Source organism: Idiotropiscis lumnitzeri, chromosome 14, assembly GCF_059441095.1.
Source record: "Idiotropiscis lumnitzeri isolate Australia: NSW breed Sydney's pygmy pipehorse chromosome 14, RoL_Ilum_1.0, whole genome shotgun sequence".
Lineage (NCBI taxonomy): Eukaryota > Metazoa > Chordata > Actinopteri > Syngnathiformes > Syngnathidae > Idiotropiscis > Idiotropiscis lumnitzeri.
In genome coordinates, this window is record NC_142404.1 from 8,966,958 (window position 1) to 8,982,966 (window position 16,009).

The following is a 16,009-nucleotide window of genomic DNA, read 5'->3' on the forward strand; positions in this document are numbered from 1 at the left end:
CACAAATCTGATTTAAATTTTACCTCATTGTCCCCGTCTGTCCTTCTTGCTTCTCCAATGCTTGTACACATTGTCCAGGTTGATGACTGCCTCTGCTACTTGCGTTGACTTTATGAGCATCAGCTGGTCCAAATGTGCCACTTCAAGACGATTTCTGGATGCCGTTTTGATGTGATTCATTAAACTGAATCCTCTTTCACAATCTGCACTGGAAGCTTGAAATGTAGCACAAATATCCACAAGCTGTGAGATCTCCTTTAGCTCAAACATTGTCAATGAGAACTTTAACTTGCTCGGGGTCAGATTTTGTTTTGTGTGTCAGCTCGTTCTTTTTCTCTCGGTCTTTTGCGCTCTCCCGCAATAATGTACCGATCCCTTGTCCCATCTTGAGTCTTCGTACAATTCCAACAGCTTTCAAATGACATTTCTGCTGAATGTGACGCTTAAGGTAGTCCAACTTCCATTCAGTCCACATTTTTCCCTCGGAAAACTCATTTGCTACTTTGGCTTCGCAACATGTTTTGCAGAGTAAACCTTTCTCACTCGAAAAGGAAAAAAATCTCACTCAGTTTCACCGCTTGTTCTTCTATTTTCACATACTCCGACAGCCATTCCATCTTAAAAGAACCACATTTCTTTTTTACTTTGGCTTGATGAGTGGATGCGTCACTGACCGTTCGTTTCGCCATGATAAGGGTTTAGCATCTGCGTCTCTTAACTCCGCTGCACTGTTGTTAGCTAGCTAACCTGCACGGCGCATATGGGCAGGGCGCATTCGCGACGTCCTGCTCTGATTGGCTGCGTAGCCGTACACGAACTGTACGCCATTATTGGCTGGACACCTGTCACTCATTAAGTTACATTGCAAAATGGTACCAAATATATATATATAACTGGTCTAATTAACTAGATTATATCAGTTCTAAAATTAGATATTAAGTAATGCGTTTCTGTTTTATTTTATTTTGTGCGCTGCATAGACGTTCTTGTGCGCTGAGTGTGTGCAAGCAGTGCGCGATTGCGCACGCGCGTAGCTTAGAGAGTGACTCTTTTGTGTGTATTGTGTTTAGAGGCTTAGTCTACAGTATATAAAGTCCCTAACATTTGGTAGCTAAAAACATCCACTCTCAATGTCTGGGACATGCAGAGGTACCGACCTGAATTTCATTTCATCTAATTTCCACGAGTCTGCGTTGTATTGCAAATGTTCTAATTCCGATTAAAGCGGCGTGCAGCAATAAAATTTTTTCATGATGAAGCCTCAAAATGATGCCGTCTCCACCCACTTTAGTTGCTTCACAATTTAGTGTCACCCATCTATCAAGAATCGTTTGATTCTGAACCGGATGAAGTTCAGAGTGCTGCTCTAGTCCGGTGTCTCAGCGGTTTAATTAACAAGTGCGGACTCTGCTTGCATTATGGACATAATGCCCACACCGCGGTCGCCTGCACCCACCAAGAAACGCAAAGTATTGAGAGAAAGCAGATACTCCCTCGGGCAGTTAAGATCATCTCCCACGTTGTGGGCTTTGAGAATACTCGGTATGTCATTGGTTTTTAATGTCTCCTCTCCAAATGTAAATCACTCCTTTTTTTGGAAATATTCACTGCGCGCACACCAGTGCCTGCCTGTTCTTGTGCAGTTGTGCACATGAGGGCTTGACAAAACTTGTGTAAGGACACTTTCTGTAAAAAGTGTGGCATAAAATGCCCGTGTGCACCAAATTAGCTTTTTCTGCTTGATCCCTTGCAAATTTTTGCTGCGCATTATTGCATTGTTTTTCATTGTGTCCTTCTTGTTGTCCAATGTGGATCAATTGTCCAGCGTCTCGTTGGACCCATCATGGATCTATTCTTGTGTTGAAAATGTTGCCATTAAAGTGAACTATCTCAATATGGAGGTGTCATTTTTGGCTCTTATGCTTGGGGTTTTCCAAGCTAAACTAATTCATTACTACCAATCAAGCCACACGTAAAATGAAACCATGATATAACCACTCAAGCGCAAAATCCTTAATGAGCAATCAGAATTGTGCTAACTTTGCGATGTAGGCCTCATGTTGATGTAACTGTGGTAAATTTACCACTTGTACGTATGTTTTTGTTTGTTTTTGGACGAGCGCTTATGCCACTGCCAGCTAGCCGCATGATCACGCGTCTCCCACATGTCTCCCATGCATTCGCATTTACCTGCGGCGGAGGTTGAGGGGCGCACACGTCCAAATTGCAGACGCACATGGACGGGAGCGCAAAAAAGAGGGACCCCCGCTGGGAGAAAAAGAGCTACAGTACCGCCGACATCAACATTGGCCTAGATAAACACAATACACACAAAAGAGTCACCGCATGAAAACAACCCTCCATTTCAGCATCAGTGCACTTATCTACTCATAAACATAGGGACAAATCAATTCACTGAGAAACACTTTTTTCCCCCCCTCTCTCGCTCACTCATTTGAAATTACAGCTGTGGGAGCAAAGCTAGCATGATAGCATAGGTCAAAATCACTAACCTCTTATCTCCATGGCAACGAGATTCGACAAGCTCATGTTTTATTATGTTCCACTGCTGAAAGAGGTGTGGTTTTGCATCAGCGCTACAGCTCTCATTTTTCATTCCTACAACAAGCCCGTTTAAAATGAATTAAATTTACTTGAATTTTACTTATTTATTTCATAAAACACCTAGCTCACAACTTTTTAGTTTTCCATTTCTGCAGCAGCCAGTTTAGGCAGTATTTTTTTTTTTTTAAACCAAACTGTGATGTTCCATACAAACGTTGCACAGATTTACGCTTTTTTTTTCATTTTCAAACTCTACAGCAGAAAGCAATTTTGTTTTTAGCTAAAAAGGTGAATGTCTGCAAAACTCCTACTTCATTTATTTTTTGGGATTCAAATTCTACCAAAGCCCACAGTGGGAATGTGGTATTCAAGGATCAAAGAAAGCACTTATAAAATACACTTAATATTTGGTGGTTTTACATTAATTATAAGGTACCAGTCAAGTAAATACATGTTAGAAGCTTAATAAAAAGTAGTTGAAAAAATGTGATGAATCACAATTAATTACGGCTTTGTTTGCGATTAATTAACTAAAATATCTAATCGCTTGACAGCGCTACTATTCTAGCACGGTCCACAGTCCTTGTTGCCAGAGCACAAGACGTGTTTTGGCACAAGCATCGCTTCTCCTTACAACCTGTTAAAGCAAGATTGTCAAGAAACAAATCTTTGGAAGTTTTTCTGACCAAAATATGTGCGGTTTTCCACAACATCACCCAGATGTCACCTTTTTCAGTTCAAATTTTCTTACGCAAACCATTTAGACCGCTTTTTAAAAATACACATTTTTCCTGCAAACATCATTAAGCTAAATGTGAGAGCACCTAAATGTGAGAACTTCTTTTCTTTTTCTTTTTTATTTCTACCGCAGCCCTCTCAGGCAACAATTAAAGACCAATTTAGCCATTTTTTTTCACCTAAAGACGTATGTATGGCACTGTTATGTATGCATATATAATCAACATATACTTTGATCGCATATGCATTTGCTCTCACAGCAAAAGTGCAAGCGTCTCACAACTTCCCTTTCACCATGACCTGTATAATCAGTGTCACATTAGCAACACAACAAATCAAACGCTGCCAGTCTCAGTCGCCCGGCCTCAAACACGCACACACGCTTAACGTGCGCGCCGCATGTCCTCCATCATGCTCCCAGCTGGCCGCCACACACGGTGTCAAACAGATGCTAATTAATATGATAACTAATACCCATTACACAACACGCGGGTCTCCAAAAGCGCTAATTTAATTTCCTCTTATTTAAAAGCGGAGAGGTGAGATGAATTAGAAGCAGAGAGAAAAAAAAAAAAGACGCATCTTCCTATTTGTTTCATAGCCAACAAGGTGAACATGTGAGTAGGTGGAATGATTTAAATATACTATCACACTATTATGAAAAAATACGGTAGTAGGCGAGATAAAACCCAAACAAGTAGATTGATTAAGAATGGCAGAACCAAAACGTATGAAGTAATTTAATACAATTAGTATTTTTTTTGTGATGCTAAAGAATATAAACATTCAAAATATTCTATAAAAAAATAATAAACATTTTTGCATGAATTTTTAAGAAATAAAATCATTGAACGGCTATTGGAGGCTATTCAATTCACATTGAGACCTCAAAACGCTCTCAGAATCTTGATCATTTTATTATATTTATTACTCATCTTTGGGCTGTTATCCAGTCAGGAAAAAAAAAAAATGCCCCGTTTTTGTTAGAACATAAAAACAACTTGACCATCAAGCAATCACATATACACTACAGCATCAACTTTTTCCTTCCTTTTTTAACAGCAACATAGTTAAGCATATAGTAAAAAGAAAAATTAAAAGAAAAGAATCCAAACAAATCCAAGTTTTGGATCTAGATGTATTGGCGGGGGGTGGGTTTGGGGCCACCAAACATCTATAGTTTGGAAGAAAAAGAAAACAAGAGAGTAGACGAGAGGAAGGAAAAAAGGAGGAAGGAAGGAAGCAAGGAGAAGAGAGAAGCGTGGTAGATTGGGGCGAGGAAAGGGGGGGCTTGGCTTGAAGGAATTGGAGAGGTGGGGGCTTGAATGCACGCTTCAATTTTTGGGCTCCAGCTGACATCGGCGGCCCCTAGTTTATGAGATGTGGTGATTAGTCAAAACGCTGCTAATCAATGACACATTCACGCCAGTTCCTGCTCCGTTGCTCCACACCAATTGGACTATTCTGCGGCAAATGGGGAGATGCTGTTACCCCGACTGTGGCAGGGGGGTGGGGTCACGTGTGTGTCAAACACGCACGTACTGTACATCTGTTCGGCTCTGGAGCCTGGATCAGATAGTAGGAAAAAAAAAAAGGTCAAATTGAGACCGATTGGATTTAAAGAGTGCAGGATCCGCATAAGCAATAAGGAGAGAATGCGATCCTCCATGGGGGGGAGGGGGAGTAGGGGGGGTCCAATGAAGGGGGAGTACACGGAGAAGAGGCCTAAATTCAATTTAAGTTTGTTGAGTATTTAGATAATGTCTCCTAATGTAATGCTCCAGTATATTAGAGGCCACTCGTCATAATGCAGCAGCAGCGCCACCAATGTCTGAACATAGGTATTACAGAACCACAGCTCGTCAGGCTGGAGCCTTTGACCTCAACCGCATTGGATGGATTTGGAAAAAAAATACTTTTTTTTGTGAAGCTTACGAGTATTTGTGGAATTATGGTAAAATGATGTCGTGATTTCGGCCCGTTTTGACAAGCTGATTTGTATATCTTTACAACTTTTTGGGGTATATTTTGACATGAAAGGTGCATAACAAAATATATTAACTATGTTGATCAAATTTAAGCTGAGTGGGGATTTCACATCACTTTGCATCTGATTTTTGTTGAAATATTATTTCCATGTAACTTATCACACCTTCAATTTGTGCAATATAATTCGACAAATTATCTCTCCCAAAAACAACAAAACAATTAAAAATAATTTGTAGACACAGTAATATTACACTATAAAATTATAGAAAAGCTATTAAAATTCATTAAAAACATACATAAAACATGTAATGGGATAATAATTAAATATGACAAATTATAAAATGCATGACAATCACAAAATTCAACCATTCTTAAGTCATCACAGCAGTCACTTTGACTCAGTAAAATACTAAACGGCATGACACTGTGACATGAATCTGCATTACGTTCCAATTCCGTTTAAAAGAGGCTTCTTGTTATTCCTGCTGAAGAAAAACGGAGATCTACGCTAAATATTTGCATACGAAGCCAAAAGCACCTGTTACTATGTTTGGAAAGAGGCTGAGAATTCTGTATGGTCATCATAGTTTTGCCAAATCAACTGCACCCAATACTGTATACGGTTCACTTTGACACACACACACACACACACACACACACACACACACACACCCCCACGCGTCCACAGTGTACCACAATGGGTAGGTCATTGCAGGCCGTGGCGCTCTCAGGGTGAGTGGCGCTGGTTGACAGTGCTTTGCGTTGAAGAGCGGCACAAGAGGACGGTTCACTCAAACACATGACTGTTACTACCTAAATATTAGTCTCTCGCTCTCGGCGCTTTCATTTGAGGAGCTGTGCCTCAATCATTTTGCTGCATGTTGCATGTGTGCACGTGGACGATAATTACGTGCATGAGGAGAGGCTGTTTGGGGGTAAATAGAGCCGCAATTATTCTTTTAACCTTACTAAAGTGTCACTAGCACCAACACTCGGCCACACTTCAGAGGGAAACTCGCCAATGTGTGAAAACCACAGCGTGGACCGAGATCGAGCTCAACTTCCCAGAGCGGGTATTGCATATGCGTCCTGTTAGGAGAGGACTAGCAGCGGGTGCCTCCGCTGGTTGTAATGCAGTCCGTTATGGCACATTTGGCTGCATCACATCATACCACAAGGTGTTCACATTTTGACGAACGAATGTAACTGATGAACGAGGTAACTAGGGCTGAACAATTCATACAATTCTAATCGGCATTGCAATGGTGGCATGCCATATTCAAATGACAATTTTTGTTTATTCTATATTTACATATATACATACACATACAAGGGAATTTCGTTGACATATAGGAGAGGTTTTTAAAAAAAGACGGACTAAGCAAGGCAGGATGTGGGTTTTCATACTTCCCTTAAGTGCCGCGTGAATAGAATTTCAACATTTGCACGAGGAGCTAATGAAATCTTATCATGTACTACTGACTCTCACTCTCAAAGGAAGATTTGATGCGCTCCCATCATGCTTTGCAGCACTAAGGAGTGTAAATAGCATTTAACATGGATTTTTTGGTGCTAATTCTATTTATTCAATCTTTACATAATTGTTTCATTATTTGCAAGTAGGCTATTCAGTTTGCTGTTGTGTAATAATTTTAGTTTTGATGTGACGTGATCATGAATGACATGTTGACGAATGACTTCCATACACCTCATCATTGAAATAATCTAAGTAAGGGAAAGCTTGTTCTGCAGTTTCCCATAATAAAGGTGCAACTGTCTCTCACTACTTGAAGGGAGACACAATCTAGATAATACGAGTGATAAGACCCGCGGCTATTTGTCCGAAGGGGTTAAGGTAAGTACAAATCAGAGGCTTTTAATCAGGTGTTTTGTCATCCAAAAATTACAATAGATGGATGTGAATCGGAAATTAGTCAGCCAGTGGGTTTTAAGTAATGTTTATGAATTATGAAACCTCTGCCGTTACCCTTGTGTTTATTGTTTGTTTTTTGGGGCGGGGGCTTAAATGCAACAACGGAAGCACCTTAAAAGGAAGAAGACGCTCGTCGATGGAGGGCGATCATTTTTATGAATAAGAATGAAAGTGTAAGGACGGAAGGGTGCCCAGGTCGCGGATGCAGGACGGACCGGCACAATAGTGTAAAGTGTCTATCTATGCATCTATTGGCGGCTAGGATAAGCTCCAGCGTGCCCACAACCCTTGTGAGGATAAGTGGATCGGATAATGGATGGATTTATTTTGCGCCAAAAGCCTCAGTGTTGTTTGCAATATTGTTGCAATAAGACTTTACACAATTTTGTGAATTTGTCGTAGTGACAAGTCAGAGTGTTGAGTAAGTTAACAACTCTAACCGACTTACTAGATCAGGGGTGTCAAACTCAAATGCAGAGGGTCGAAAAGTAAAACTTAAACAACGGGCCAGCATTTAATTAAAAAAAAAAATCAATATAAATGTTGATTTTTTTTTTTTATTACAATTTTATTATAAGTGGTTTTATTAATGCAATACTATGTTTTGTTTTTTAAATTACTATTATCATTTTGAATGTTACTATTATATAGAATGTAAAATGGTATAGTAGTCATTTGGTAAGGCTTATGGGCCAAATTTGGCCCGCAAGCCAGAGTTTGACACCTATGTGCTCGATAAACTGCCTTTCATATTAATTCATGGCTCAATTGCCTTTATTTTGGTGACTGTAACCTATAAGACTAAAACATTTATGTATTAGGAACTAAATTGTTTATTGCCGCACAGATTGATTTATTTTTCTCAAAAAGATGAGAAGAAGACGTTAAAAAAATATATCTTATATTAAATTGCAAACGCAAAATTGAGGGTGAACAAAACAACCCAAAAAATTGCGGCAAAATATTTACAGATTTGAACCACGCGTCTTGGGTTGAAAGTTTCCGACGTCGTGATAAATCACCGTTTTCTAACCTTTCTTCTCATTCGGAAAACTCGTTAAAATAATTTGGTCTCATGTCTTCTCTTTGTCATTGGGAATACGAGTCGCTTTTTTTGAACAAGTCGCAAAGCAACAGCTTCTGTTCTTTTGTAAACTGTCTCCACTCTAGTGGCATGTTTCAGGAAGTACCCCTTGAACCACAAAAGCCCCAAAACACTGTCAACAAAAACGACAACAAAAAATTATCCTGAGCTATAAACTCAGCCCTGCGCTCCCCAAAAACATGCACGTTCGGTTCATTTCGGCCTCTAAATTGTCCATGGGTGTTAACATGAGTGTCAAAGGTTGTTTATCTATCTGTGCCCAGTGATTGGCTCACGACCAAGCAATAGTCCGCAGAGTTTGGCTACACGACATCCGCAGCCCAAATTAGGTCAAGGGCTATAGAAAATGATGGGTTAATTGCAGAAAAAAAAATTTCAGCAATTGAAAAAATATTTTATAATTTAAAGAAAGCAGTGCACTTCTTAAGATGACAAATTGAGTGGGAATCGATAGCACCTCTTCTGGTAGCAAGAAGTCCACTATTTTAAGACACCATTAATCAACAATCAATTCGACAAATGTCTTCAATCAAATTATTATGCTTGAGGGTTTTTTGCGGGGTATAAAACTACAAATATACAGTTGATGCCATTTTGTTGCATTGGCGAAATAAGGCTATTTCAATGTTTATTGTTTTTTTTTCTCAATTCAACGATTGATAAAGCACTTTAAAAACAACTAGAGCTGCATACAACGTGCTGTACATGAAGTAAAAAACAGACCCTAGACCAATGACCGTTAATACCATAAATAAACATAAAACATGTAAACCTCATGAAACGCGAAAAAAAATGTTGAGTCACTTGCTGAGTCTAAAGCCATAGGGAAAAGAAATTAAGACGAGTTTCAACTAAACGCTGTTCTGTAAATTCATCAAATTTAGTTTGAATATGTCACTGGAGTATGACACTAACCACCCATTGAAAACACACACAGGCAGGTAGTCTTCCACCCCCCCCCCCCCACCCCCAACACACTTAGGCCAAATAATGTCGCCAGAGCCTTTTGAATAGTCCCCCCCCCCCCCCCCCCCACTACATGCACGCACAAAAACAGGCAGAAGTAGCCGGGCATTAGTTCAGGGATGCTTCTGAGCGATTTCTGCCTTTAGTAGCATCAATGATATCATCTGGCAGTAAATAAATAAACACACATAAATTTTATAGACGGCTGTGGAATGAAAAGGATCGTGGCCACTTCAAAATCCAAATAAAAAGCACGTCACATTCAACGAGAAATATTACTGCAGTACACACACACACACACAAATAATGTTATCGGCTTAGATCACTAGCTCAGCAGATCTCAAACCGCATGTCACCCACGATAACTCACACCACACACACACTGACAGAGAGGAGTTTGTGTGGCCCTTGTCAATAGGACGTTGAGGGTTTTGCCACTAATGACCAGTGTAGAGATAAGAGAGGAGAGGTTAATGTGTTGCTGTGGGTGATCAAGATAAAAACGATCCCTTCAAGCTTGCACACAATGACACAGCCAGGGATGAGCGACAGTGAGAAAGAGAGAGCGAGAGCGAGAGCGAGTATTCAAAGACCAGGTGAGGATTTTTTTTTTTAAACTACATAAAAACAAGCCTTCTAACAATATTCATTCATACAGTATTTAATGTGTGTCATAATTGGATTCATTCACACGGAGTCGTGCATGGAAAAAGCGCTAAATGCACTAAAAAGTATGCACAGATTTGGCCGGCATGTGTTATCAGCACGCAGCAAATATATATGACCCTGTCTGCTAAACAAAAGGCCTTCATTTGGAAGCTTCTTTTGTGAATACATGCGTGCGAGCGTGTGTGCGCGCGCGCGTGTGTGTGCGTGTGTGCGTGTGTACAACGAGCAGCCACAACATTGGCTGACACAATCTCATGAGATCCAAGACAAGCGCTTGAGGTATTAACAATATGTTTATCATTTGGGTTTGTGAGGAACGAACTGGGATGCATCCTCGACAATTGTTTCTAATATTTGATTTTCATGTAGAGATGTGCATACTAACCAATGTGTTTCGTTGTGCGGAAATGATTATGAATGAGCGAGTGAATGATTATTTGTCTACGTACCCAATGAGGATAATGTATAAAGAAAACGTATGGATGGAGGGATGAGAATCCTGTTGTTAACTAGTATTTACCAAGTCTTAATATTAAAAACACCTCGCATGATATGATGCAGCGCTTTTCTTTACGATGGGTGGGTATAAAAACGATAAGTCAATTCATTGGTTGAGTGCTCTACTACACTACTTGATGACCAAGTAGTCGAAGACAGCAATATGACTAAAGGGGAAGTCAAATTGATAATTTTCTTTGCAATAACATGTTCTACGCGGCCCAAGTAGTCTAAACGGGGTCATCTGATTAATATTGCATTTGTGGAATATGAATTATGCTGCAAAATCCACCCATCACATGACCAAACCCAGAAAAGAGGTGAGCCGTGATTGGTGATTGGTACCCGAGCCCAGAGCAACTGTGATTGACTTAATTCATATTCTTCAAATGTAATATTAAGCTGACAAGTGGCGGCACATAGAACATGTGTTCAAGAAAGATTTTGACTTGACTTCACCTTTAAGTATTCAATTTATTTACATGTTGTTTCATATTTAGTTGTTAAAAATTCGAAACAATAGTAAAAAAAAAAAAATGCTTCAGTAACTAACAAAAATAAGAGTAATACACGTGAAATAAAATGAGCGGAAAATATTTTTGCCATCAAAATATGTATAATAGAAATATTGAAAATATAATGAGGAAGAAATATCAATGAATTGGTTACTTTGTATTCCCATAGGACATTTTGTGAAAGGCTTTTTATCCCTGTTTTACTCCCATAAAAACGACATCTACTCTTGTGACAGTGTCACACTAAAGAGAGTCCTATTATCTCCGGAAAGTCATTTCTCATACGGGATCTCATTCAATTGCGCAGGCATACCTAATGTTTTGATTAAAAACACACACACACACACCAACAGTGGCTTCTCTGTGAATGAAAAGTAGCATGAAACGCAACACCCCCCCCCCCTCTCGCCTCTCCCCCCATCATCCGTCAGCCCCCATCTGTGTGGCCGGTCTGGGTCGTCTGACATTTGGACACTTGTCAATCATCTCTTTCAATAGCCCAAACGGCAGGAAAAATGGAGTCGGGGGGTCAGAAACTCGGCGTATCGCCATAGCAACAGCTGCATTGAAGTTCATAGCCTGCTGGGACTGTAGCGCTAAGTGTGTGCAAGTGTGTGTGTGTGCGTGTGGGAAAGTCCATTTTAGTTTGTGGTTCAAGGGTGTGTGTGCGAACCTCCTCGTGTGTCCAATTGTTCACCATCAGCCAGAGGCAAATACTCCTCCCCCAAGTCCTTTTTTTTCCCGGCCTTACGCCGCTCACCTTGCAACCTCACATGCAGCTTCAGCCTTTTTCTCCCCCATTTCTCTTGCTCACACTTTTTATTTACACTTCCCTGCTCTGCACTACAGGTCGGGGATCAAGGCCCTGCAGGAAGTACAGCGCCCCCCAAAATGAGCACTTAACCTTTGCACTCTCGCTCTTCCTTGACAGTCTGCTTCACCTCGCTCGTTGTCCACGAAGGCCTCGCAGCATAATTATCGTCATCAGTTGTCATCATCTACCTGCGACAACTCTGCTATGATTATATGGCAATGGAGATCGTCACCTGAGAGTGGATTCATAAGATAGATTTGTTGCTAAAAATAGTTTATATTATATATTTTTTTTTATGCTGACTATTATGACACCATACAAACGCTTTGGTTTCTTTACGGGTCAGAACTTCTTGCCGGCTTTTGGTGGCGCCTCACAAATGGAACACAAGTGGTACAGTGATGCCTTTAGATCAGGTGTGGGTAAACTACGGCCCGGGGGCCATATGTGGCCCGTTAAATGTTTTAATCCGGCCCGCCGAACTTGAAAAAAATGAAATGAATAAACCTTGTTAATGTTTTCTTTTCTAAATACTGTGGTTTTTCAAAGACATATATATTGTTACAATGCTTTTGTTCACTTTCATTTAAAATTTAATTTAAAATACCAAAACACTCAATCCATCCGATCCTGGTCCGGCCCCTCTGTCAAATTTTAGAAACTTTAGCTTAAGATAGAAGTTTAATTTTTTCTATGAGAATGCTCGTTTCTCAGATCAGCTTTAAAATGAATGGAAATGATATTCATCCGTTCCAGCATCCACAAAAAATAGCCACCTAAAATATCATGCTTTAAAAAGAACATACATGACCGAGACAATTAATTAGAATGTAGAGAATTAAAAAATTGTTGCTACATTTCTGCTTCAATTAAATGGACATTGTTGTGGTGTGCACACCTACAGACGTGGTCACAGATTCTCAGTAAGCCGCAGTCGTCTGTGTTCGCAGAGCATAAAAAAAATATATGCCTGTGAGTATTCCTGTATTACCTGACTACATGTTACAGTAAATGTGTGTATTATAGACACTTTTAAATATTAAATAATCAAATGAAAAACAGTACAGCAGTAAGGCAAGGCAAGGCAACATTATTTATGTAGCACATTGTGTCTAGCAGGTAACTCAATGTGCTTCACATTATTCACAGTATAACATTTAAAAGCCTTTACAAATACAAGAGTTGAAGGAATTTAATAGAAAAACAAAGAAATGAAAAAAATAACCTTTGCATCAAGTGATTCCTCAGCATGCAGCAACAGATTTTTCCGGCTGTGTGCAATGTACGCTAGTTCATTGCATGCCGTTTGGACACTAGATACCTCATATGTCTGTACCGTTCTAATCGCAGGACCACATGTACAGTATGTACAGTACCATAAAAGTTCAGGTTGCAATAATCAGGTCAACTCTAATGAAGCTGTCAAATGATCAATCTTTTCAGGGAGGGGAAAAAATGAAAAATGCTCAAATGCATCAAAATTAAAGAACAAGACACAATTGATTACGCGTGTGTAATTTAAAAACAAACAAAACATGTTTTCCAGCTTTTGATCTGCTACGTATTGTTACTGACGTGCATGTGCATTAGCGTGCAAAAATTGGGCAACTCAGTTCAGATGCTGGTGGTCGGTGATAAATATAGGGGATAATTTGTGTTCCCAGTCGAGAAAATCGCTCCGATTGAGCCTGGGGGGACAATCCTGTGACCTGTTTAGTGAACACTTATCGCGGAGAGGCTCACCACAGCTATTCAAGCAGCTTTGGCAGTGCACAAACAGGCGAGCAGTCGCCCCGATTTCCAGCCCAGACGCTGACAGCATGGGAGAAATCACTTTAATGACGCGCTTGAAAATTGCTCCAAAAGTGTGCCACTTTTCAAACAAATCTCGGAGGAAAATAATGGCGAAATAGCTAGAGGATGTTTGATTTTTTTTTAATTATTATTATTTGCTGGGAGTGGGTGTCAGGCCTGTTGGGTAAGCATATATCTATGATGTAAATATGAAAATGAAAAAAAATCAGTTTTTACAAGAACCTGTGAATAAAATCAGATGCTAATAGCTTTTTGATGTGGATTAACACGCTCCATTACATCCAATGCACCAATGTTGCCAGAATCATAACACGCACACACACACGCACGCCCACACCCCCACACACACACACACTAACACTACAGGCCCTGCTCCCACAGATGGACAAGGCCTAACTGGAATGGCGTAATTCTAGGGGATAATTCATGGATAATTTCGGGATAATCTTCAACTAGCAAACCCATTCGGAGCGGCGCCACCCAAGTTTGCCCACAGCCTGATTAGCGGGCACACCAGTGCCAGCTACTTGTAGTGACCAGCACCGCCAACAGCCACTTTGCGCCTCACAAATAAACACAAACAAAAACCCCGGTAGAAGGAGGGAGTACATACGTCACTCGCCTGCCAATCAGACTGACGCTTCACTGAGAGGCTGTAGGTTAAACACACACACACGAACCCGCACACTGAACTCCCAAACCACTCTGCAGTGTTCCATTATGTGTCATTGCCATCTCGTGGTAGGAATAAGTATAGTGCAGATAACACACACACACACACACACACACACACACACACACCCCCACACACACACAGCTTTTACTGGAGTGTGGCATTTTGCAGAAGCCAAGTCAGGAAACATTAAATATCAGTTTTATGATTTTAAAAAATGTGACGAACGGTATTTGCTGAACTCAATGTGGCTGCCATGATTTCGTTTTTTTTTTTGTTTATTTGTTTTTGTAATGTTGTGTTATCTAAAGTTATATTTGTTTTACTGATAAAACTATAATAGTATACATCCATATATACGTTGAATTTATACGGGAACGAAAAGGAGCGTGAATCGAATCCAGGGTAAGGAAATGTATTGATAAATGCTGACATCTAGAGGAGGAAACCTAACATTGCACCTGCCGGACGTTTACACAATCGCCTCTAACATTTAAAAAAAAAAAAAACATCGGAGAAATGAAAAATATTATTTGTGGCTTCATTAATTTAAACGTTAATAAAACTAATTAAAATTTTAAACACTCCATACAAAATTCTAAATACAAGTAAGCAAAACACAAAATACGTTTCACATATTCACACAAACGCGGTTAGTGTGAATTACAATAAAACGTCTGCAGGCTTAAATGTTATTAGATGACATGCATGGTTTCACATGAATACAACATACAAGTTTTACTTGGATGCTAATTATGAGAGACATCAATATTACTAATCAAACTTGACAACACACACACACACACACACACACCGAATACACGCCTGCCCCCTAGATTACTCACCATGAGTTTCGACCTTTACTTTTAAAGAGTCAAAAGTTTAAATGATGAGCTCCCCAAAGAGTTTCCTGTGGCTCAAACAGGGGGAAAATATTCCTAGATGTTACCTGCCGCTGACTTAGTAAGAATCCCACAGAGTTTGAGGGAGAGGAAATCCAATCAGAAGCGGGACACAGTCAAGCAAACAGTGAGCGAGCGAGTGGACAGAACCAAGTATCATCTCTCCTCCTCCGTCGGCCACTGCACTTGACCCGCTCACTCCAGATTGACTCGTTGTGTGCACGCTTTCTCCGCCTTGCCCTGCTCTTTTTATCCCTCATCACCTCTCCTGCCTTCCCACCACTTTTCCTCTAATGAGTTGTCCGCCTCGACCCCACCATTACCAATTTCCTCCCATTTGGTGTCCGGTCATCCCTTCCGCTCTCCATCCCTGCCGCCGCCACTGCTGCCTCGCCTCCTTATATATCCTCAGCCTTCCCTTCGCCTTCTCCCCATCTCCAGCAGCATGAATATATTATTATCCGCACAATAGGGCCCTGCTTATTGTTTATGAATTACCAGCCTCACGGCCAAACAAAGCCTATTTTCATAAGAAACCTCCATTTCATTTCAGCTCCAATTAGATTGGGGGGGGCTAAAGAATAGGAGTCCTCAGGCCTCTCAGCCCCTAAGGATGGCAGGTCCATTCAGCCGCATTCAATGGGGCCTTATTGCTTCGCCGTACAAAAGAGCACGTGGACAAGCTTTCAGACGGAAAGAGCCACCCCAAAAATGACTGGGAGACAGTACTGTACAATAACAAATCTTTAAAGAAAAGGACACTGAGTGCTTATCCTCCCATCCCATCAATTCATCCCTCGCTCACGGCTTTCTTCTCCTCCGCCGCC

At 40.5% G+C, this 16,009-nt stretch overlaps 1 long non-coding RNA gene across 2 annotated transcripts in view; it reads right to left on the reverse strand.

The window, feature by feature from the left end:
* The window catches only part of LOC148323328 (uncharacterized), a 104,070-nt gene extending 88,531 nt beyond the window's left edge, over nt 1-15,539 (reverse strand). Inside the window, exon 1 of one of the 2 annotated variants that reach the window (XR_015846505.1) lies at nt 15,126-15,539. This is a non-coding gene — a long non-coding RNA (uncharacterized LOC148323328). Of the gene's footprint in view, nt 1-23; nt 675-15,125 lie in introns of those variants that run through there. The other variant, XR_015846506.1, reaches the window with a different exon arrangement.
* Nucleotides 15,540-16,009: the final 470 nt, after the last annotated feature.